Genomic DNA, 23,740 nt, shown 5'->3' on the forward strand with positions numbered 1-23,740 from the left:
TTTTTTTGGTCGTTTTATGCGTTTTTTTAGTATTGTTTTAGCAGAAAAATGGGGGATATAGCAACCATGACAATGGAAGAGTACAAGCGACATATTAGGAACGAAAATAGATGGGGTTTTGATCCACCAAAAATCCCAACCACGACAAAGTTTGAAGTTCCGAGGAACATTCTTAGCATGCTAAAAGATCTACCTTTTTATGGGAAGGAGCACGAGGACGCCTACGAGCATATAGAAGAGGTAGTGGAGATTTCTCATTATTTTAATGCACCAAATGTAAGTGAAGATCCAGTGATGCTTCAACTTTTACCGGTCACGTTGAAGGGTGAAGCTAAGTAATGGTTAAAATCACTTCCCTATGGGGCAATCACAACATGGGCTGATTTTAAGACTGAGTTCATACCAGTTTAACCCTTCTTCAAAAGTGGCAAAGCTTAAGAGAAATATCAAAAATTTTAAACAATTAGAAGGGGAGTTGTTATACGAGGCTTGGGAATGTTACAAGAGATTGTTATGACATTGCCCTCAACATGACTTCAATGTGCAACAATAAATCTCGATATTTTATGATGGAATCAATGTCTGTACTCATCAACTTCTAGACTCGTAAGGGCCCATGACAAAGAAGAATCTGACAACAAATAAAGCTTTGATTTAAGAATTTCCTAAGCATTCAAGAGAGTATAATAACTCCAAAGAGGATTTCACTAGAGGGAATTCAAGTAAAGATGGAGGTCAAGATACTATCAGCGCAGTAATTGCAAAGCTTGATGCAATGGAAGAAAAGATCACAAAAATTGGTGGATCAATTCATGATAGATGCGGACCTTGCAGGGGACCCCATTCTACTAAGGATTGTGAGGTGGAGTACAAGAGAGAACGAGATGTGAAAGAATTTCAAGAACTTATGCATGATCTCTACCAAATTGAGCAAGTCCATTTAGAGAAAAAATATGCTCTCAACTCGATGCTATTCTGATTCATGGAAGCTAGCGAAAAAAGGACATGATGTAAATGATGCAACACTTAGAGTTCAACAAGAATATATTTTGCGCATCCAAACACAAGTTGGGCAAGTAACAAAATTTTTACAAGAAAAGCTATCAGATTTACTTTCAAGAAAAGTTGAGTCAATCTGTACGGATCAAGTTATGGCTATTGATACAGAAGAAGAAGATGAATTGGTGAATATGAAGGAACTTGAAGGGGAGTCTAATCAGTCACTCGAAGTAAAAAAGAAAGAGGAAGAAGAGTATCATGAAGCTGCCCAGTCACCACGACGTGGAGACAATAGTGCCACGTCGTGGGCAATAAAAGAAGATTGTGATTCTTCTGTTGTTGAGCCATATCGACCACCTCTTCCTTTCCTATCCTGTCCCAATGAAAATTTGGTGAAACAAGAAAATATGAAGTTCCTTAAAGCACGATGAATTTCAAACATGAAGGAAGAAGAGTAGGAGGACTGGGAGGAGCTGTTACCAAAAGAGCAATTGGAAAAAGAAGTGAATTATTCAAAACCTCCAATGTCAGGGACAATGATGTTTCAGGTGTTTGCTTTTACAAGACCACTAGATCAAGTCACATAGCTGATTAAAGAAAAAGAAGAAGAGAGTGATGAGTCTCATTTTGACAAGAAAAACCCGAAAAGAGACAAGAGAAAAGCTAAAGACATGAGAATGAGGAAAGAACCCAAGAGGAAACATAAAGAAGATGTCAACCCAAGAATGCAACAAAGTTCAAGAAAGGCATTCAATAGAAGGGTTTCTTACAAATGAGTAAGTTTCAAGATGATGGAGAATGGGGAGGTTACACTTACACCAGATGCAACGTAGAGTGGGTAGCAATGGTTTAACATATATTTTTTTCATGAATGGTTTTATAAGTCCATTCGATCCGACACATTTTCATTCACAAGAAGCATGCCATGTGTTATATTTAGAGTCCGAGTGAAGGTATTATTGACAAAAGAAGGCTCTCTATAGAGAAAGATTAGAAAACGACAAGATAACCGAGATATGAGCAATTTTTTGGGTGTTCGTTTGCATCAATAAGTGAGGAGTCTTGCCTAACAGCTTCGTAGATTCGTTGGTGCCACATATACTCCAGAAATCAGCTTCTTCTGGCACCGATTATTGCAATTTCAAGACCAACACGTCGTGGTAATCTGTAACAGCCCGGATTTCCAGGTATCTTTTATGCTTATATTTTTGGAGTTTTGTGAGGGGACTCGACGAGTTGAAGCTCAAACTCGCCGAGTAGGATCGCGGTTCAGGACGTGGGTTCGCGCCTGGACTCGACGAGTCCAAGGAATGGACTCGGCGAGTCCTCGCTGTTTAATGAAACCCTAATTTCCCGGTCCTAAGCCCTATTTAAAGGACCTTATGGCCCTTCATTGCGGCTACCTTGATCTTGAGAGCACCAAAGCAGCTGAGGGTTCTTGTGAGTGAGATAAGAGGCCATTGTTCACCAAAATTGTGCGTTTTTGCAAGAAAGGAAGAGGAAAGTCAATCTAGAAGAGTTGGGGACTTTGATCTACTTTCATTTCATCAGAGGAGGCTTCTTGAGGTATCATTCAGAGCTTATTTCCGTATTTTTGTTGATATGGTCAAATCTAGGGTTTCTTCATGCCTTATTTTCTTTGTATTTGAAGTGTGAGAGGTCCCATGGGGATATGGTCCTTAGATCTGGACCTTAGTAGGTCCAGAGAGTCCCTAATGTCATGCTTTATGTCCTTCCTTTTTGGGTTGGAGGCTAGGGTTGCCATTTTAGAGGTCATTTCTCCAAAAAGAGCCTTGTAGGTGCTGTATGATAACCAAGATATGAACTTTACATGATGAATGAGCTTAGGAGGGCCAGATCTATGAGTGGATGGAGCGGATCTGACCTCAGAAGCTAGTTTGAGTTGATGCATGGCATGGAGTCACCGAGTCTGAAGAACAGACTCGGCAAGTAGCATGAAGATAGTCCTTAACCACTCAGCGAGTGGTCCTGCCGAGTTATGGGTTGACTCAGTGAGTCAGGGAGAGTTAGAGAGGGTTGACAGATGGACTGAGTCGAGCTGGAACTCGCCGAGTTGTTCTTGAGACTCGGCGAGTTGAGTCGTGGTGGCCCTGCGATTCATGCCAGGTGGAACTCGTCGAGTCAGGGGAGTACTCGACGAGTTAAAAGAGTATCCTAGAGAGTTGGTGAATACGTATAGACTCGCCGAGTCGCCCTAGTGCACTCGCCGAGTCCGGTCAAAGTTGACCGTTGACCATTGACCATTGACCGTTGACCATTGACCGTTGACCAGAGTTGACCAGAGTTGACTTGATAGGGGTAGTCAACCTTAGTGATAAAAGTGTTAATTAGAGATGTATGATGTTATAGGAGGATTATAGCTCGGAGGATCGAGCACGAGAGATTTTCAGGATTTGCGGGTTATCGAGATATACGAGGTGAGTCTTCTCACTATACTTTACCTTGAGTAGGTAATCAAAGTTACGTGACAGAGTATGTGTATGTTATGCGTATGTTATGTGTTGTACTGCATGATGTCTATGTGATTTATGTTGTGTATGTTTATAGAGTTGGAACCGTAAGGTTCCCAGAGTTAGAACTAGTGGGTTCACAGAGTGGGGTCTACGGACCCACAAAGTTATAGTCTCGAGTGGCTAATATGTGTTATGTGTGGTATTTCGGGGAACTCACTAAGCTTTGTGCTTACAGTGTTAGTGTTGTTGTTTCAAGTACTAGTGATGACCGTGGGAAGGCGCCGGCTTGATCTGAACACACGCAAGGGATTTTTATGTGATATGATCTTGGGATTTTGTATGATGTGAATTGAAGATTTAAACTTGATGTTTTATGAAAAGTAAATGAAAAATGTTTTTATATTTTGCGAAAAATTATTTTGAAATTCACGGTGTTACATAATCCCTGCCACGTCGTGTTGTCGTAGTCAGAATACCATAAAAATAATATGTTTGAGCCATCACAAGGTGGTGAATTCCACCACGAGGTGGTGCTTTTCGAGTCTGTTTTTTGAGTCTCATCCCATACTTTAAGTATTCTAAGTGTTCAAGAGTGGCGTTTCCAATTCTATATTGAATTCCATGGTATGGATCACCTGTTCCTACACCATCGAATTTTATTTTTACGTCGTGTTGAAGTAATGTCCCGGCTGCCACGACATGGTTGACACTTTCCTATGCCGTGGGGGAGTTTTTCATCACATTAGGAGGCTGCCATTCTACTTTCCAATTCCGTTTCCACACTTTAGAGAAAGCCAGAGATCCTACACATGATTCGAGATGCATCTTCTATCCCAGGGGAGTTTGTTCCTTTTTCTCCCTCTTTTTTATTATATGTTTTGCATAGCATACAATGAGGGCATTGTATGTAATAAGTATAGGGTAGGGGGTTGAAAAAGTACATTTAAAAACTTTTAATGGTTTTAAATAATAATCTAAAAGTTTAATCTAGTAATAGTTTGCACTTAAATTGCTAGTCTTATATGGGATGATCCGATGAGAGCTCAAATGTTTAACCGAGGCAATGAAGTCATTGCACATAGACTAGTATATTTAACAAATAAAGGTTGAAGTTAAGCACCATTGCTTAAGCATGCAGGATTTGAGTGAAAAAGAAAAAAGTGAGATATATATTAAAAAAATAGGAGAGAAATTACCAAAAAGTTGTAAGAATTTTGGAGCTATCAAAGTATGAAGATCAAAAGATAAAAAAAATTATGAAGAAATTCGAAAAATTGAAGATACCAAAAATATTTCAAATAAAAAGGTGGTAAATTCATAGAAATCAACTATCAAATTTCAAAGAAGTGAAATCGAAAAGCTCCAATTTGGTATCTAAAATTGTAATTTCTAAATTATGTATGCTTGGGTTGCTTAACCGAAAATACCTTGAGGTTAAGAAATATTTTATGAGGATTGATTCGGAGGGTCGCAGAAATTAGTGTCGTATAACCTAAGGGGTGAAGGTTCATAAGGATTGTGAGTGGCTAAGATTGGGTATGTTTCTAGAAACCATAGAAACAAATATGCTCATTGAGGTCTTGGTATAATGGTTGAGTTCAAAATGGATTGTCTTATATGATATTGGTGATGAAAGTTAGACTTCAAAAAATTTAGTTTGCTTGGGGGCAAGCAAAGGTTAAGTGTGGGGTATTTTGATATGTACATATCTACATATATATTTTACATCATATCTTAATACTTTTAGCTATAATTATGCTTATTATAGAACAGAAGGTACTTATTCTGTTTAATATTTGTTATGTAGCATAAAAGACAAGATCGAAATCAAAATGGAAGTTAGAAGCAGGAAAATGCAAGCTTAGGCAAGAAGAAGACACAAGAAGGATGTTGATGGACAGCTTGACCACTCGTCAGTATTTTTACCATATCTCATGAATCGTAACTCTGATTGACAAGATTCAAAATGATCTGAAAACTAGACACAATTTTGGACGACTTTTGTGTATTTAGAAAAGTCATATTTTCAACTACAACGACATGGTTACATCACCACGACGTGGTGAATGGAATCTTCGCGTTTCTTGACACCAACCTGGAGAATACAGGATAAACTTGAGGATCACGACGTGTAGCCTTTAGCACGTTGTACTGTCAAGATTTTTGGTAACTATATATATCTCAGACATTAGGTCGATTGCAGGGGAGAGAGGACTTTAGGCTGCGACTATTAACGAAAAAATACCCTTCCAAGACCCATCCGAGGGCATAATTCAACTATAGATCAAAGGATAAAGAGATCGGAGCAAGAATTTGCATCTACACATTCAGCTTGCCTAGTTTAATCATTATTAGTCTAGTTTCCCTTATGTTTATGTGTTTCCCAGCTGTGATTATGGGCTTAAAACCCTTGCTTTTGTTTAAATTAGATGAACTCCTAAATACTATGTGTTGATTTCTTGTTTGATGGATTGATGAATTTGGTTTTGCTTTCAATATTGTTTGATAAATATAAACCTATCTAGTTCAAGTTTCTATCTTTATTGCCTAGTCTCAAGTTTTGTGTAGTTAAAACATAGTTAATTACATGAAAACTGATTTACCTAGTTGTTTATGACCAGTAAATTGGTAGAGCTATAGATTGACCATATCCTAGTGTAGGTGATAAGTTAGTTGTTTAAATGTGTTAGAGAGCAGTATTTGACAATAATATTTGCTTGATTACTAGACTTGACCATAGAATAGTAGTCTGTAGATTCTAGCTTTTAGAGTCCAAAATACCTTTAAAATCAATTTAGTATCCTTAACTTGCATGATCATTTGGGTTAAACTTATTAAATTGACTGATGCTAGTTAGTCTGACCATGATGACTAGTAAATTTTATTTGGTAACTAATGAAATTAATCCATTGACTTGAAATCAACCATAGGAAAAAGGAGGGATTCGTAGCTAATCGAGAGTATCTTTTATTCTTGGTTTAAACTGTCTTTCTAGTTGTTTACTTTAGTAATTAGTTTGCTATTTAAATTTAAGTTTTTCTAAACTTGTAAAATCAGATAAAACCCCCCATTTTAGTTGTTTTTCTTAGTTTAGCTTTTAGTAGTTATTTTATTAATTAAATACCGTTCCGTTTTATCGACACCCGACTTACCTAAACTATTCTATAATTCGACAAGGTACACTAACTAGGTGAATTCTAGCTAGTTAAGTTCGTTAGGTTATAAATTCAAAACTAGATAGGTATAATTTGTGCACATCAAACCAGTCCTTAGTTTTTCAGAGATACTTAAGAATGTTCTCGACCGCTATCCAATGATCTTTACTTGGATTTCCCTGATATTGAATAACCATGCTCAAATCAAAATACACATTAGGGAGAATACATGTCATGGAATACATGATCGATCCAACGGTGGAAGCATTTGGAACTCGACTCATTTCTGCTATCTCAGCATTAGTACTCGAACTATGAGTCTTACTGAGTTTAGTATAGCTTTGGATAGGCAACTCTTTTTTCTTGGAATTCTTGATGATAAAACGCTTTAACACATTATCCAAATATGTACTTTTACTAAGTCCAACTAGTCTTCGACTTCTGTTTCTCAAAATCCTTATTCACAGAATATAAGCAACCTCTCCTAGATCCTTCATAGTGAAACAATTTCCAAACCAAGAATTATCCTCTTGCAAAGTTAGAATGTCGTTTCTTATGAGTAGTATGTCATCAAAATACAATACTAGGAAGGTGAGTATACTCCCACTTGTTTTGACATATACACAAGATTCATGTTCACTTCTAGAGAATCCAAAATATTTTACATTCTCATCAAAGGAAAGATTCCATTTGTGAGAAGCTTGTTTCAGTCCATAGATTGATTTCTCAAGCTTACACACTCTATTGGGGTAATTAGCGTCCACAAAACATTTTAGCTAACTGATATAAACATCCTCAACCAACTTTCCATTAAGGAAAGAGGTTTTGACATCCATATGCCAAATTTCATAATCATGAAATGCAGCATAACCCTAATAGATTTAATCTTAGCCACAAGTGAGAAGGTCTCATCAAAGTCAACCCCAATTTTCTTGAAAGGTTGTATCTTTCCATGAAATGCAGCATAATCCTAATAGATTTAATCTTAGCCACTAGTCTAGCCTTAAAAGGCTGTATCTTTCCATCCATGTTGGTATTCTTCTTGCAGATCCATTTGCACTCGATTGTCTTACGTCCTGGTACATTATCAACCAAATTCCAAACATGGTTATCATACATGGACTTGATCTCGATGTCCATTGCCTCTTTACACTTGGCAGACTGAGGGCCCGCCATTGCTTCCTTGTAGTTAGCATGTTCATCGAAATTTACCAGTGTGCCATCACTGCTAAACGTATCACCTTCAGCAGTTATATATAAACCATACAACACAGACGAAATGCTAACTCTACTAGAACACCTAAGAGGTAGTGACTCGTCAACTGGTTCAATTGGAATTTCTTCCTCAAGTTGAGTGCTAGTGTTAGAGGCTCCTTCATCGTTTATCTCTTGAATTTCTTCAAGATCATTTGTTCTCCCAATATCCTCTTTGCATATGAGCTCTCTCTCGCGAAAGACTCCCATTCGTTCTATGAAAACCACATTTTCACTAGGTATGTAGAACAAGTATTCAAAGTTCTTTTGTGGGTAGCCGATGAAAATACATCTCTCACTTCATGGATCAAGCTTAACAACTCCAAAATTTGATATGTACCAATGAGGGAACCTTCCATGTCCACATCTCGTGAGGTGTTTTGGAAATCTTCTTGGTAGGGACAACATTAAGAATGTAGGTGGCAGTCTCTAAGGCATACCTTGAGAATGAGATTGGAAGTGAAGCTCGACCCATCACGGAACGAACAACGTCCAACAAGGTTCGATTCCGTCTCTCAGTAATACCATTAAGTTGTGGTGTCCTAGGAGATGTTAATTATGAAATAATTCCACATACCTTTAGATATTTGTGGAACTCGATGCTAAGATACTCAACACCTCTATAAGATCTTAGCATCTTGATCTTCCTACCTAATTGATTCTCGACTTCATGTTTGAACTCTTTCAACATTTCAAAGGTTTCCGACATGTTCTAGATTAAGTATATATATCCATATCTACTATAATCATTAGTGAAGGTCACATAGAATCGATTTGCATCACTTACGGTGGATCTGGAGGGCCCACACACATATGTGTGTATGAGGTCCAACAATCCTTCACCTCTTTCACAAGAACCAGTGAAAGGTGATTTAGTCATCTTTGCACGCAAACAAGATTCGCATGTATCATCCGACCTTTAGTCAAATCATTCCAGCACTCCTTCATTTTAGAGTTGGGAAATGTGTTTCTTGTTGACATGTCCAAGAAGACAATGCCACAAGAATGCTTTGTCTAAACCATCAGAAGAATCAATTTGCAAAACACTATTACCTAAATTGTCTACAACCATTGCAGTTTCATACACACCCTCACAAGGTAATGATTTAAAATAAAATACACCATTTTTATAAGCATAAAGAGAACAATTCACATTATCAAAAGAATATCTAAAACCTTGTCTGTATAAACCATGAAATGAAATAATATTTTTTGTTATTTCTGACGAGTAGCAACACTTTCTCAAATCTAAACATAACCCACTACTAAGCACCAAATAATAAATGCCAATCTTGGTAACAGGTGACGATCTCCTATTGCCCATAATCAAGTTCATCTTTCCATGCTCCACATGCTCACTTTTTTTTAGTCCCTACAAGTCAAAACAAATGTGAAAACCACATCCTGTATCAAGGACCCAAGAATTAGAATGTGACGACTTTTTAGATAGGATAGTGTAAATACCTGTCGAGGTCAGCTTAATCTTTCCATCCTTTATGTTTTATAAGTACTTGGGGAGCTTCATTTCCAATTCCCTTTATCATGGCAGTAAAAGCAAGTCGCCTCCTTAGGATCAGAGGCCGGAGGAACGTTAGAACCGGCTTTTCATTCGGGTCCATTGCTTGAGGACCCTACTTGCGACTTTCCCTTCCAATTCTGCTTCGGAGGAGCTTTCCTCTTCTTTCCCTTCCCTTGCCCAATGGCCAAGATTGGATCAACAGTAGAGGAGTGAAGGCAATAGTGTTCCATTTCATTCCACTTTCAGCAGTTCTCAGCAAGCTTGGAAGTCGAATCAATGTGGTTTCCTTCGTGTTCAAATGATAAGTCATGATGAACTAATCATAATAGCTAGGCAATGAGTGCAAGACTATGTAAATAGCCAACTCCTCATCGAATTTGACATTACGTTTCAGCAAATGATCCACATAGCGTTGCATGCGTTGCAAGTGGGTTGTAACGGACTCTCTGTCCTTCATCTTGTTGTTTATAAGGGACTTGACTATTTCGTATCTCTCTTGACGAGCTCGTTGATGGTACTTTTCCATCAAGTCGTTGCACATCTCATACGGCCTGTAGTCCTCATAAAACCTTTGCGTCTCAGGAGTCGTAGTAGCGACCATGACGCATGACACTTTGGTAGCGTCATTGCAATGTCTCCTATACTCACCTATTTCTTCAGGAGTAGTAGTTGTTTCATCAATCTCGTTTAGCTCTTTCTCAAGTACATATTCCTTGTCCTCGAAGTGCAAATCCATCTTGATGTTGTGCATCCAATCATTATAATTGGAGTCATCCAAAGTGACTTTTGAGCAGGTGCTCAAGAGGGAGAAGTGCTTGGAGGAGTTGTTGTTATTGGAGGAACCAGAAGCATTGTTTGAGGTTGGCATCTGAAAAAAGAAGGACAAATTTTATTAGATAAAAAATCCTTAATATAACACCCAAATGAAACATTAAGGCTAGGATCCAACTAAATAATTCACAATTCAAAACAGGGATGTTGTATTCTAATTGCAAATTATTTAAAGGTAGGTAAATGACGATTTACCAATTTCACCACGAAAAAAATGAAATTTGAATGAAATAGATTTTTTAAATGAAATTCCTAGATCTTTTGAGATTCATTGAACTATTCAATGACATGTTTATTCTTGGTTATGTCCTTTCCATTTGTGACTGGGACACCGAGGATCACAAATAAGGTGTGAATAACCAGGTAAATTAGCTTGTCACTCTCGATGCCATTTATCACCTAATTAATGTGTCAGTTAGCCACACATGCTCCATTAATAAATGATAATTTACGAGAAACCCATTGCCACCCTTTATTATTCTATATTAGCATGCCGGTTAACCACACACGCTCCACTAAAGACATATGTAAAGTGCAATGTGCAATTTCATGGATTAGTATCGAACTCACATGTTCTTAAAGTAACTAAGATTAGGAATTTATAGAAAACGTTTAGTTACTTTATTATTTTCCTTATATGTATTTAATGAGAATTAGGTGTCCTATCAAATCCGTTAACTAACGACCTTCTACCAATCAAGGGAGCGGTAGGCAAGAGTGGATATCCAATAACGGTCATTTTATAGGGCGTTTCCTTAAACTTCCCTTATAGACCGGCTTTATGAATGAGGCGTACTAGTAGTTCGACTGATTAGTCTTATAAATATATAGTAATATTAGACTTTTAATGGTACATATAATATAAGGGTGTATTTGTGACAACCCGTAATTTATTCTGTCACTTTAACACGGTTACGTTAATAAAGTCGTTTCGTCCCAATTTTTTTCCGTTAGTTTCGCTTTAAATTAATTTAATTTCGACTTCTAATTAAATTTCATAAGTGTCAGGATACATTTTAATTCATTAAAATATTTTTTATTTTCATTTAGAAAATATTTAGTTTCATCTAAGTTACAATTACGGTAAATTAATCAGGTGCGACCAAAAGCCTCGTCTAGCGTCGGTATCTGGTAGAATTCCACCATGTCCCAAACTTTGAGCATATATAAAGTTGAGAGAGCCTCATTTGAAGCCTTTCCACTCTCTCTCTACTCTCTCTCTACTTTCTCTCTCTAAAACCCGAAATCAAGCAAAAAATCATCCAAAACAAGCTCCAAATCATCAAGGTAACTATCCTAGCTCCTAGTATAACACTTTTTGCCTTCAAATTCGTGATTTGTATGAAGAATAGAACCATGAACATGTGTTTACGGTCCTAGAACCTCCTTAGTCCGTGAACACATGTAATGAGGGGTTTTGAGCCTTAAAACCCTTCAAAACCTCATTTGGAGCCTACATATGACTTAAGGACTCTTTTGCATGAACTTAGAACACCTATAACTCATCATTTGGGACATAAGCATGAGTTTACGGCCCAAGCACATGCTTGGACCATAACACCCATTCTTGGGGAGTAAACTCAATTTAAGGTGTTAATTTGCCCCTAAACACCTCGAACAAGCTTCCATGAGAGTATAGAACCTTATAATCCTTCAAGAAATGCACCAAAACTTACACAAATAGGACAAGCTTGAGTGTTATAATCCTTCTTAGACCGTAAACTCATCTCCTTAGACCTTAAACTCATCCAATGGGTGTTAAAGTGCCCTTAACACCTTGTATGGCTTAGAAATGGGTCTAGAACTTAGTATCCTTGACTTCCCACCACCAAAACCCTTGAATCTTGGACAAACATGAGTTTATGGTTGTAAACTCATGTGCTTAAGGTAGTAAACTCCCAAGAACATCTTCATAGACCGTATACTAATTTTCCAAGGTCAATCCAAGTCCTAAACACTTCCTAAGCCATGGAATCAACCCTAGAACCTTCCTATGAACATTGTAATGACTTTGAACCATCAAAACATCAATGGGTTAAGTGTGGGGCAGTTTATGGTCGTAAACTCCTAGTTTACTGCCGTAAACCCCATTAAATGGTCCAATTGTGAGATTAACCATTCCAATGCCCTAGATTTGACCCTAGCTAATCTTCCCAAGTGATATAAGGCCATTTAGCATCATAGAACACCCCACCATGAGTTTACGGCCGTAAACTCATGGGGAAAGGGTCATTAGGACCGTAAACCCTCTTATGAGTTTACTCTTGAGGAGTAAACTCCATATCCAAGCCAGAGACGTCCTTAGATGTCACCCGGGTCACTCCAAACACTTAATTTGAAGTGTTTTCGCGTCTTGGAGTGTATAATCTTATCTAATTAGTGATTCAAAGTCTAATTAGATACAATTGTATATCATTTCATAATACATAGTAACCTCACGCATTGTCAAGCCCGGATCCGACACTTAGCATCCTAGACGACACGTTTCGCGACTGGTGAGTTCATACCCCTACCCTTTTTCAATGTTTTTCAATATTTTCAAGGGGGGGGGGGGGAATACAAGCAAAAGTACAAGAATATCTTGTACTTAAATTCATAATTTCATTTGAATGGTTTCATAATTCATACACTTTTAAGAATTGAAAACATATTAACAAACTGTTTAACTTTTAGAGTTGTTCTTCAAACCGATTTCAATTCTTATTATATAGTGTTATACTTTATACTTCTCGATTGATTGTTCACACTTTTACTGATAGAAATCATAGAACATTTATTTTGTCCTTAATAAAACACCCCCTAGATACGAGTGTGAAGGACAGGAATCATTAGAACTTAGTCAATCATAGATAGTACTCCCCTTAGATACGAGAGTAAAAAGTAATCTTAAGATTGGAGACACGTCCTTTGTAACACTTCCCCTTGACACGAGAGTGGAGGACTATCCCCTTAACCAGAATCTCCAGAAGGGAGAGCGTGAATTGAGTGTATAGATCTATACGGGAATGACTATCCCGCACCTGGCTGCTAGCTACAGCCGAACCGAAAGGTTGAAGGGTGACAAAATTCATAAAAATATATTGGCCCCGATCCGAGTCATATCTAGTCTGAAGTATGGTTAAGGAACTCACAATCAAGATTATGAAAGCTTTACACTTAATTATTAGTTTTATATACGTGTTAAAACTAATGTACATTTAAAGGTAACCAAACTTTCGAGAAACTTCTCACACACACTTTAAGTATAGTAGATACTTGTACGCTTCACAAACATTTTAGGAAAATAAGGGTTTTTCGTGGGTTAACTGAAATTGTTCTTAATTAGAGTGTGTAGAAATCAGATAACAAACTGTTCTTAATCAAACTGGGTAACAAACAGGTAACTAAACTTTACTTTTAGGAAAATATGGGATTTTCCTGGGATAACAGTTGTTCATAACCAGAATCGTGTAACAAAACAAATGACTAAACTTTAGATATAAGAAAATATGGGATTTTCTTGGATACATAACTTTTCAGAAAACGAAGGGAAACTTGTACATTTTCAGAAAAACAAACATCTTATGAACTCACCAGCTTTATGCTGATTTTCAAACTGCTTGTATTCTCAGGTCCACATTAGACAGGTACCCAGCGATCCTTTTGGCAAAGGCGAAGTACGTAGAAGACACGTCCTTACTTTCGTTAATATGTTATGTATATGTATAACCCATGTAACCCTTTGTTTTCTGACAATGTAAATAAATCTATGTAATGTAAAGTTTTGTGTTTACTATGCTTACTATGTACATTGGTTGCGATATTCATGACATCCTTTGCCCCGGAAGATTTCTGCCTTTGGTTTCGGGGTGTGACAGATTGGTATCAGAGCCCTTGTTTATAGTGAACTAGTATACCAAACCTTACATGGTATAAGACTATAAACATTAAGGGGCCTAAGTGCTCTGAACTAAAAGTATACCTTAAAATATAAGTATTTTCAAAAGTATACAAGTATACCTAACCGTCGAAATCCGTAACTACAAGTAGAACAAAACATAAGTAAATAGGTGTTGTACGTTGCGGTTAAACCTGGGCAGTTATGTAGTCGTGTCTAGGATCAATATAGCCTGGCCAACTATATTCATTCGAGACACGGCCAATATGTGCTTGGGAGTAACTATGGTATGCAGCATGCCTAAAACTTACCCACATACCCAAACTACGAGCCGTCACTGCAACGAATCATGAAATACTATGGGAGTATTTCTCAAGCCAAATCTGTTATAGAAATTCTCATTTCAGTGTTGTTCCTCAATCATTCCTTTTGCGATAATTTATCTGCTTTGATAACTCCTTTCCTGCTTTATCGCTTAATAGAATACCGTATATCTGTCTTAATGAGATATCCCCTGTTCCATATCTCTTGATTCAATTCAGAGGACTTATCATCCTCTCTTTCCTGATCTTTTTAGATCAAGATGCCTCCAAGAAAGAGACCCAGATCAAAGAACAACAACAATCCTCCTCCGCCACCACTTCCTCCCCAATTTGATCCTGTAATGTTCCAGGCAGTTGTTGCTGCCGCGGTGGCAACTGCCATGTCTCAAAGGAACCCAGGTAGTTCAGAAGGTGGTCCCCAACCCCAAAACCAAAAAGGCAATCAGGGACACCGTAAAGAGGGTTCCTATAAAGATTTCATGAACACAAAACGCACGTCCTTTGATGGCACTGGAGGTGTCATTTCCCTCACCCGATGGTTTGAGAAAATCGAATCTATCTTTGAAATTTGTGCCTGTTCAGAATCTGATAAGGTGAAGTTCGCCGCCTGCACCTTCATCAAAAAAGCCCTGACTTGGTGGAACGGCCGATTCAAATCCCTAACTTTTCCTGTAGCCAACGCCATGGGTTGGGAAGCCATGAAGGAACTTCTGCTGGCTGAGTACTGCCCTCGGGGCGAAATGCAGAAATTAGAGCATGAACTCTGGAACTTGAAGATGAAGGGTTCCGATATTATCGCTTACACTTCCCGGTTCGATGACCTGCCGCTACTCTGCCCAGGAATGGTTACCATGGAGAGTAAGAAGATAGAGAGATTCATCTGGGGGCTGACCCAGCCAACAAAAGGAAACGTCTTAGCTGCGAGGCCAGATACATACGACAGCGCCAAATGCTTAGAACGAACCTTAATCGACCATAGTAATGACTTTGAGGAAACATCTACCACTCCTAAGCTGATAGAGAGGAGTGGCGAGAAAAGAAAAATTGGGAAGAAGAAAAGTCAGACATCGCAGGAGTCTTCAAAGAGGCAGCAAATTGTGGCAGTTCACGCTGCTACTACCCCTGCAACTGTTTCTGTTGTTGGATCCTCTGCTCGAAAACCCACCAGTAGGTATGCTGGAACCCTCCCTAGTTGTGACAAATGCAACTATCATCACCTCACTTCCAACCCATGTCTAGAGGTGTTTTGCAACAGTTGTGGCATAAAGGGTCACACTGCGAAAAACTGCAAGACACCAACTCAATCAACCGATCAAGCTTCCGGAGCGGGCATTGGTCAGGCCTGCTATGGTTGCGGAGAAGTCGGGCATCTTAAGCGAAACTGCCCCAAGGCAGTAACGACTGGCAACACCGGAAGAGTTATAGCAATAGGACGAGAGGAGATAGCCACTGATCCCACCGTCACCCCATGTATATTCCTCCTCAACAACTCTTACACCTGCAATCCTTTTCGATCTTTGTGATAAAAGAAAACTTTATCGATACATCCATAGGTTGTACCCTTACTATGAACGACCATCCTTCATCCATTGATCTTATGTCAGTTTCCACAAATAGTTTTGATGTTATATGTGGCTTGGACTGGTTGAGTCACAATCGTGCTGATACCCTTACATTGAAAAATCCATCCGTCCCAATCTTTTCTCTGATCAGACCCTCATGATCTACGACAATAAATTCGGTTCCAACCTTCGTATCAGTTCGTGCATCAAAACTTAAGAGTTTTCCCCGAAAGGAGTGCCATGCATTCCTAGCCTATGTAATCCGCGAGAAAAAGAAAGCTAGAAACCTCGAGAACGTCCCCGAAGTCTGTGACTTTCCTGATGTATTCCCTATATAACTTTCGAGAATTCTTTCCGAACATCAAGTTGAATTTCGCATCGACCTAATTCCTGAAACTACTTTAGTAGCCAAATCTCCGTATCGCTTAACTCCAGCAGAAATTCAGGAGTTATTCAGTCAGCTTGATAAGTTGACCGTCAAAACCGATATCCTCCTTCCTCGAATAGATGACCTTTCCGATCCACTTCAAAGAACCAGCCACTTCTCAAAGATAAACTTTAGGTCAACGTACCATCAGCTACAAATCCATGAGAGTGATGTTCCGTAGACAGTATGCCATACTCGATATGATCACTATAAGTTCGTAGTGATGCCCATCGGTCGAGCCATTTTCCTTGGTCATGAAGTAGTACATTATACTTTTCGAAATCCTCATTAGGATCGATCCCGTAGCCAACAAACTTCGACTACCCTCAGAACTTAGCAGCATCCATCCAGTATTTCACGTCTCTATCCTTAAGAAGTGCCTACCGATGAAACCATAGTAATCCCTTTAATAAGAACGAAATCAGTGAAAGTCTGAGCTTCATGGTAGAACCAATCGAAATCATAGATCAAAAGGTTAAACGTATGAATCAAGCCGTATTCCGAATAAGTGAATGATTCCCCGTAATGCCATGCGAGAATCCGAATTCTTAGAAGCATCATGACTCAATAGAACAAAAGTATATGTATTCTCCTTCCAAATCCATGAGTCGCATCTAAAGTTTGAATTTCGGGACGAAATTCCTTCTAACGGGGGGATAATGTGACAACCTGTAATTTATTCCATCACTTTAACCCGGTTCCGTCAATAAAGTCGTTTCGTCCCAATTTTTTTCCGTTAGTTTTGCTCTAAATTAATTTAATTTCGACTTCTAATTAAATTTCATAAGTTTCGGGATACATTTTAATTCATTAAAATATTTTCTATTTTCATTTAGAAAATATTTAGTTTCATCTAAGTTATAATTACGGTAAATTAATCGGGTGCGACCAAAAGCCTCGTCTAGTGTCGGTATCGGGTATAATTCTACTGTGTCCTAAACTTTGAGCATATATAAAGTTGAGAGAGCCTCATTTGAAGCCTTTCCACTCTCTCTACTCTCTCTCTACTTTCTCTCTTTAAAACCCGAAATCAAGCCAAAAATCATCCAAAACAAGCTCCAAATCATCAAGGTAACTATCCTAGCTCCTACTATAACACTTTTAGCCTTCAAATTCGTGATTTTTATGAAGAATAGAACCATGAACATGTGTTTATGGTCCTAGAACCTCCTTAGGCCATGAAGACATGTAATGAGGGGCTTTGAGCCTTAAAACCCTTCCAAACCTCATTTGGAGCCTAGATATGACTTAAGGACTCTTTTGCATGAACTTAGAACACCTAGAACTAATCATTTGGGACATTAGCATGAGTTTACGGCCCAAGCATAGGCTTGGACCGTAAACACCCATTCTTGGCGAGTAAACGCAATTTAAGGTGTTAATTTGCCCCTAAACACCTCCAACAAGCTTCCATGAGAGTATATAAACTTATAATCCTTCAAGAAATGCACCAAAACTTACGCAAATGGGACAAGCTTGAGTTTATGGTCCAAGGACATTCTTAGACCATAAACTCATCTCCTTAGACCTTAAACTCATCCAATGGGTGTTAAAGTGCCCTTAACACCTTGTATGGTTTAGAAATGTGTCTAACACTTAGTATCCTTGACTTCCAACCACCAAAACCCTTGAATCTTGGACAAACATGAGTTTATGGTTGTAAACTCATGTTTTTAAGGTAGTAAACTCCCAAGAACATCTTCATAGACCGTAAAATACTTTTCCAAGGTCAATGCAAGTCCCAAACACTTCCTAAGCCATGGAATCAAACCTAGAACCTTCCTATGACCATTGTAATGACATAGAACCATCAAAAAATCAATGGGTTAAGTGTGGGGGAGTTTACGGTCATAAACTCCTAGTTTACTATCGTAAACTCCATTAAATGGCCCAATTGTGAGATTAATCCATTCCAATGCCCTAGATTTGATCCTAGCTAATCATCCCAAGTGATATAAGGCCATTTAAAATCATAGAACACCCCACAATGAGTTTACGACCGTAAAATCATGGGGAAAGGGTCATTAGGACCGTAAACCCTCTTATGAGTTTACTCTTGAGGAGTAAACTCCATATCCAAGCCAGAGACGTCCTTAGATGTCACCCGGGTCACTCCAAACACTTAATTTTAAGTGTTTTCGCATCTTGGAGTGTATAATCTTATCTAACTAGTGATTCAAAGTCAAATTAGATACAATTTTATATCATTTCATAATACATAGGAACCTCACGCGTTGTCAAGCCCCGATCCGACACTTAGCATCCTAGACGACACGTTCCGCGACTGGTGAGTTCATACCCCTACCCTTTTTCAATGTTTTTCAATGTTTTCAAGGGGGCAATACACGCAAAAGTACAAGAATATCTTGTACTTAAATTCATTATTTCATTTGAATGGTTTCATAATTCATACACTTTTAAGAATTGAAAACATATTAATTGATTGTTCACAATTGATTATTATATAGTGTTATACTTTATACTTCACAATTGATTGTTCACACTTTTACTGATAGAAATCATAGAACATTTGTGTTGTCCTCAATAAAACACCCCCTAGATACGAGTGTGAAGGACAGGTATCATTAGAACTTAGTCAATCATAGATAGTACTCCCCTTAGATACGAGAGTAAAGAGTAATCTTAAGATTGGAGACACGTTCTTTGTAACACTATCTCTAGAAAGGAGAGCGTGACTTGAGTGTATAGATCTATACGGGACTAACTATCCCACACCTGGCTGCTAGCTACAGTCGAACCGAAAGGTTCAAGGGTGACAAAAGTCATAAAAAGATATTGGTCCCGATCCGAGTCATATCTAGTATGAAGTATGGTGAAGGCGAAGTACATAGAAGACACGTCCTTACTTTTGTTCATATGTTATGTATATGTAAAACACATGTAACCCTTTGTTTTCTAACAATGTAAACAAATCTATGTAATGTAAAGTTTTGTGTTTACTATGATTACTATGTACATTGGTTGCGATATTCACGACGTCCTCCGCCCCGGAACGTTTCCGCCTTTGGTTTCGGGGTGTGTCAGTATTTTTAAACTTTTCAAAAATACAAAGGTTTTTAATATTTTAATATCTAAGTAAACCATTAAATTTTAAAAGATTAAATTCCAACTATTTAACAATTAATTTTTAAGTACAATTAATATTCAAATTAATTATTTTTAAACCTAAAATTGTTTAATTGTATTAAGCACAAAATAATTTACATAGTCAAACATTTATCTCGTAATTTCTTGCATTCAATTTATCATCAAACACAAATTTGGAAGATAAACATGGCAAGTAACTATTGATGAGGACATCAAATTATAATTTAAAATATTGAGTTTTAAACAATTAAAAAATATGATGGTAATTATCCTAAACAATCCATTAGATATTATAAAAATCAAATTTTTAGGGTTTGACAGCTCATCACGTTGTGGTCAACAATTAACATGCCGTGTTAAGTTGAATCTACAGACCAACATGTCGTGTAGGAAGATCTCCACGACGTGTTGGATGAACATAATGCTGATTCTTGAAAACTTTTCTTGTTCAAGTTCATATAAGTATCAATTCAAAAGAAGACTAAACATACGTTCTAATACCACTAAAGGGTTTTAGCATAAATATACAATCCTATGTGTACACGCAACCCTAATTTGATACATGTCTTCTATAATTGAACATACAATATGAGCAACAACATGCAAACCCTAGGTCTATGTATTATAATCAAAAATCACATGATAAGGATTAAGATACATACCCTTGATCGTTATGTAGTAATAAAAAGGCAAAATCTTGTAGATCTTGAAGCTTGAGAGTATGTATCACAAGTGTAATATCTCTAACGGCTCACAAACACACTTAGCAAGAAGGTGAGTTATGAGAAGGACGAAAAAGCTCTAAATTTGAGATGGAACTCTCTAGGTTTTCAAGATCGCCGAAAATAATACGTGAAAGGGTCTTTATATAGTGAGGTGACTTAGAGCCAAAGCTAGGGTTAGGATAAGGAGACCCTAATTGCTTTGTTGAAGGACCAAGCAAGCCCTAAACCTTCCATAAGATAGCCTATGGCTGAAAATTCTAGAGCCTCTCTAGAAGATTTTCGTCCAAAGCTAGGGTTAGGAGGGTTCTAGGGATTCTTCCCTAACTATCAATAAATTACCAAACAACCCCTATACTTTTAGTTAATACAATTAATCCCAAAATTAATTCCAAATTAATTTCTAATTAACTATTAATTAATAATATGATTTCTAAATAGTATATTATTTCCATAATACATTAATAAATCATTTGTTTCAATTTATTAATCAAATTAATAAATTCTTCCTGTTTCTCAATTTATCATCATGTCTAGTTGCAAGTGTGAAGGCAACCCAAAAGGACAGAGCTACTATCAGTTCAAGTACATACCAAATATAGTTATGGGCTTAGACACATAATCTAACAACTATGATGAAACATTTGCTCCTATTGCTAGACTTGAAGAAATTTGTTTGTTTTTGCCTTTTCTTCTTTGAAGTACTTCAAAGTCTATCAAAAGGACGGCAAAACTGCCTCTCGACATGGAGATATACAAGAAGAATTTTTTCTGAAGCAACCTATGGGGTTCGAAAGTGAAATTTTTTCCAGATCATCTGTATCGTCTTCATAAAGCTGTCTATGGATTAAACCAGGCACCTAGGGCATGGTATGACACATTGGCAAGATATCTTCTTTCAAGTTGATAGAAACGAGGGCACATTGGCAATACTTTGTTCATAAAGAATCAGGATCCCATATCATTCTTTCTTATGTGTATGTGGACAATATCATCTTTAGATTCACTAATGAAACACTTAGTTTAGAATTCATAGAGATCATGACCAAGAAGTTCAAGATGAGCATGATGGGTGAAGTAACCTTCTTTTTGGGTTTTCAAGTCAAACAACTAGCTGATGATATTTTTTTACACGCTAAATATATCGTAGATATGCTGAAGAAGTATGAATTCCCTAATTGTAAGCTGGCCTAAACTCCAATGTCCTCATCAGCATCTATTGTTGTTGATCCAAATAGCGCTGATGTGAATGCAAGTATGTTTTGAGAAATGATAGGCTCTCTACTCTATCTTATCTCCAATCCCCCTTACATTATGTTTGCTATCAAGAGAATCGTAGGGAATCACATCTTTTTTTTTTTGTGAAAAGGATCTTTCGTTACTTAAAGTATATACCTAATTTGGGGTTATTGTACCCACGTGATTTTGATTTCAAGCTTGTAGGATATACTGATTCCAATCATGGTGGATGCAGCATTGATTGCAAAACCATTTTAGGAGGAGCTTAAATGCTTGGAAATAGATAGGTAAGCTAGTCCAACAATAATAAAACATCGGTGGACTGTTCTACCACTAAAGGTGAATATGTTACCGCTTCAAGGTTTTGTGCTCAGATACTATGGATTAAGAATCAGATCTTGGATTATGGTCTACACTACTCAAATACACCCATCTGTTGTGACGGCACCAGCACCATTTAAATGATACAAAATCCAGTATAGCATCCTAGGACTAAGCGCATCGATATCCATCATCATTTCATCAGGTACATAGTTCAAACGGGAAAAGTGCAGTTGTTTTTGACATTCCATCCACTGGTCAGTTGGCTAAGATTTTCACTAACCCATTGGACGAAAAGAGTTTGAACAAATTAACTGCAGATCTTGGCATATTTTTAATGACTTAATTGTTTTCTAACTATGTTTACTGTCTTATGAAAAACACAAGAACAAGTGCTTCTTTTATTATGTTTGAAAATTTTTATATTTAATATTTACATATATTTTCTTTCAAGCCTATCTAAGATTTATCTGCATCTTCTTCCTTTAGAATTTGTAAGGACTGGAGCCTTCTTGAAAGATCTCAATGCTCCTAGTACTGTCAGAAAGAGTGACATCATGTCCTCTTTTTCTTGAGATCACCTTTTTCTTCGTACACTCATTGTTATGGATGCAAAGATCTACCATCAATGCAGTAAGTCTTGTTATCATCTACTAACTCATAATTTGATAAAAGCTTGAATTCCCTCATGTTGATCTTGAGGACACAATGGTTTTATGGATTTGAGTTAGTTAACTCATAGGTTACAAATATAGTTTTCTACTCTTTTCTTACTCTTGATGAACATGCAGTTTGGAAAGAGTTTGCAACTTTTCAATGATTAATTACCTCATCAATCTTGATTTATAATGAGATTTTTTTGTACAAATGAGTATATCTTTACTTGTGCTCTCTTTTATAGTCAAAATTCAAGGGGTAGATATCTTAGAAAATGAAAGAATTTTTATGACCATTCAATTCCAAATATTTGATGGATCAAGTATTTATCACCCTTCTGAAAAGGCTGCATATATTTTGCTATTTAAACTATTTTATTGTTTGACTAACTGTTTTGTTTGTATTCTTATATTGTTTATTATTCTATACCGTTCTTTAAATGGAATCTGAGAGTGGAAATTCTAAGCCTAGTATACAACTTTTGACACATCATCATCAGTAGAAGCATGTTGTTGTATGTGACAAAATCTCCATAACATTCTCATTACCGAGACCATCTGTTGAAAACATTGAGTCACCCACTCACGCTGACTGTCTAGGATCGTCTAAAATTTCTAAGTGGGATAGCCTGGTCTAGATAAAAATTTGATAAAAAGGATTGGCTGTTTATCTTTTATTAACTATCTTACCTGATCCTATCCCAGCAAGCATGCTTGTTGTATGCATGAAGTCTTATGTTCTGCTAAAACATTGAGCATAACCCAATGGCATACCCCGATTACATAATCATTAGCGTAAAAGTTACATGTGTGATCCTTACATGAGAATAGGTTGTTCATGACGCTGACCTCTTAGTCTGTGGTATGATATGGTACCATTATGAGTTAATGGTGAATTATGGATTCTAGAATGCAACTTACTCTATGATACGGAAGTCTAAACCACTTCTTTTTGATGAGCTAAATAGTTTATGATTCTCGCAGATTTCACCTCAACGTGACTGAAACAAGCCATTCTTTTTTTTTTTATGTTAATAAATTTTAATGATTCATTGTGTTATAACACACACTGATAAATGTTTGAAACTCTGCGTCAATGGTTAGTCTATGTACCGTAGACTATAACACGCACCAGTCCATTCTTTCCCTTATATTCTTCTTTAAAGTTTTATGATTCAACTTAATGTACAATAAGCTGATTAGTGCTTGACAAATCTACGCCAACGGTTAAGCTAAAACGAAAAAAACTAATTGCACGCATCATATCACTCTT

General features: G+C 37.3%; 1 non-coding gene across 1 annotated transcript; it reads right to left on the reverse strand.

Annotated features, from left to right (window-relative positions):
* Positions 1-430: 430 nt before the first annotated feature.
* Positions 431-537, reverse strand: LOC145103570 (small nucleolar RNA R71). Its single transcript, XR_013706654.1, has one exon. It is a non-coding gene; the product is annotated as a small nucleolar RNA R71 (small nucleolar RNA).
* Between the last annotated feature and the right edge of the window lie 23,203 nt (positions 538-23,740).

Source organism: Lactuca serriola, chromosome 4, assembly GCF_051521515.1.
Source record: "Lactuca serriola cultivar US96UC23 chromosome 4, Lser_US96UC23_V15, whole genome shotgun sequence".
NCBI classification, from domain to species: domain Eukaryota; kingdom Viridiplantae; phylum Streptophyta; class Magnoliopsida; order Asterales; family Asteraceae; genus Lactuca; species Lactuca serriola.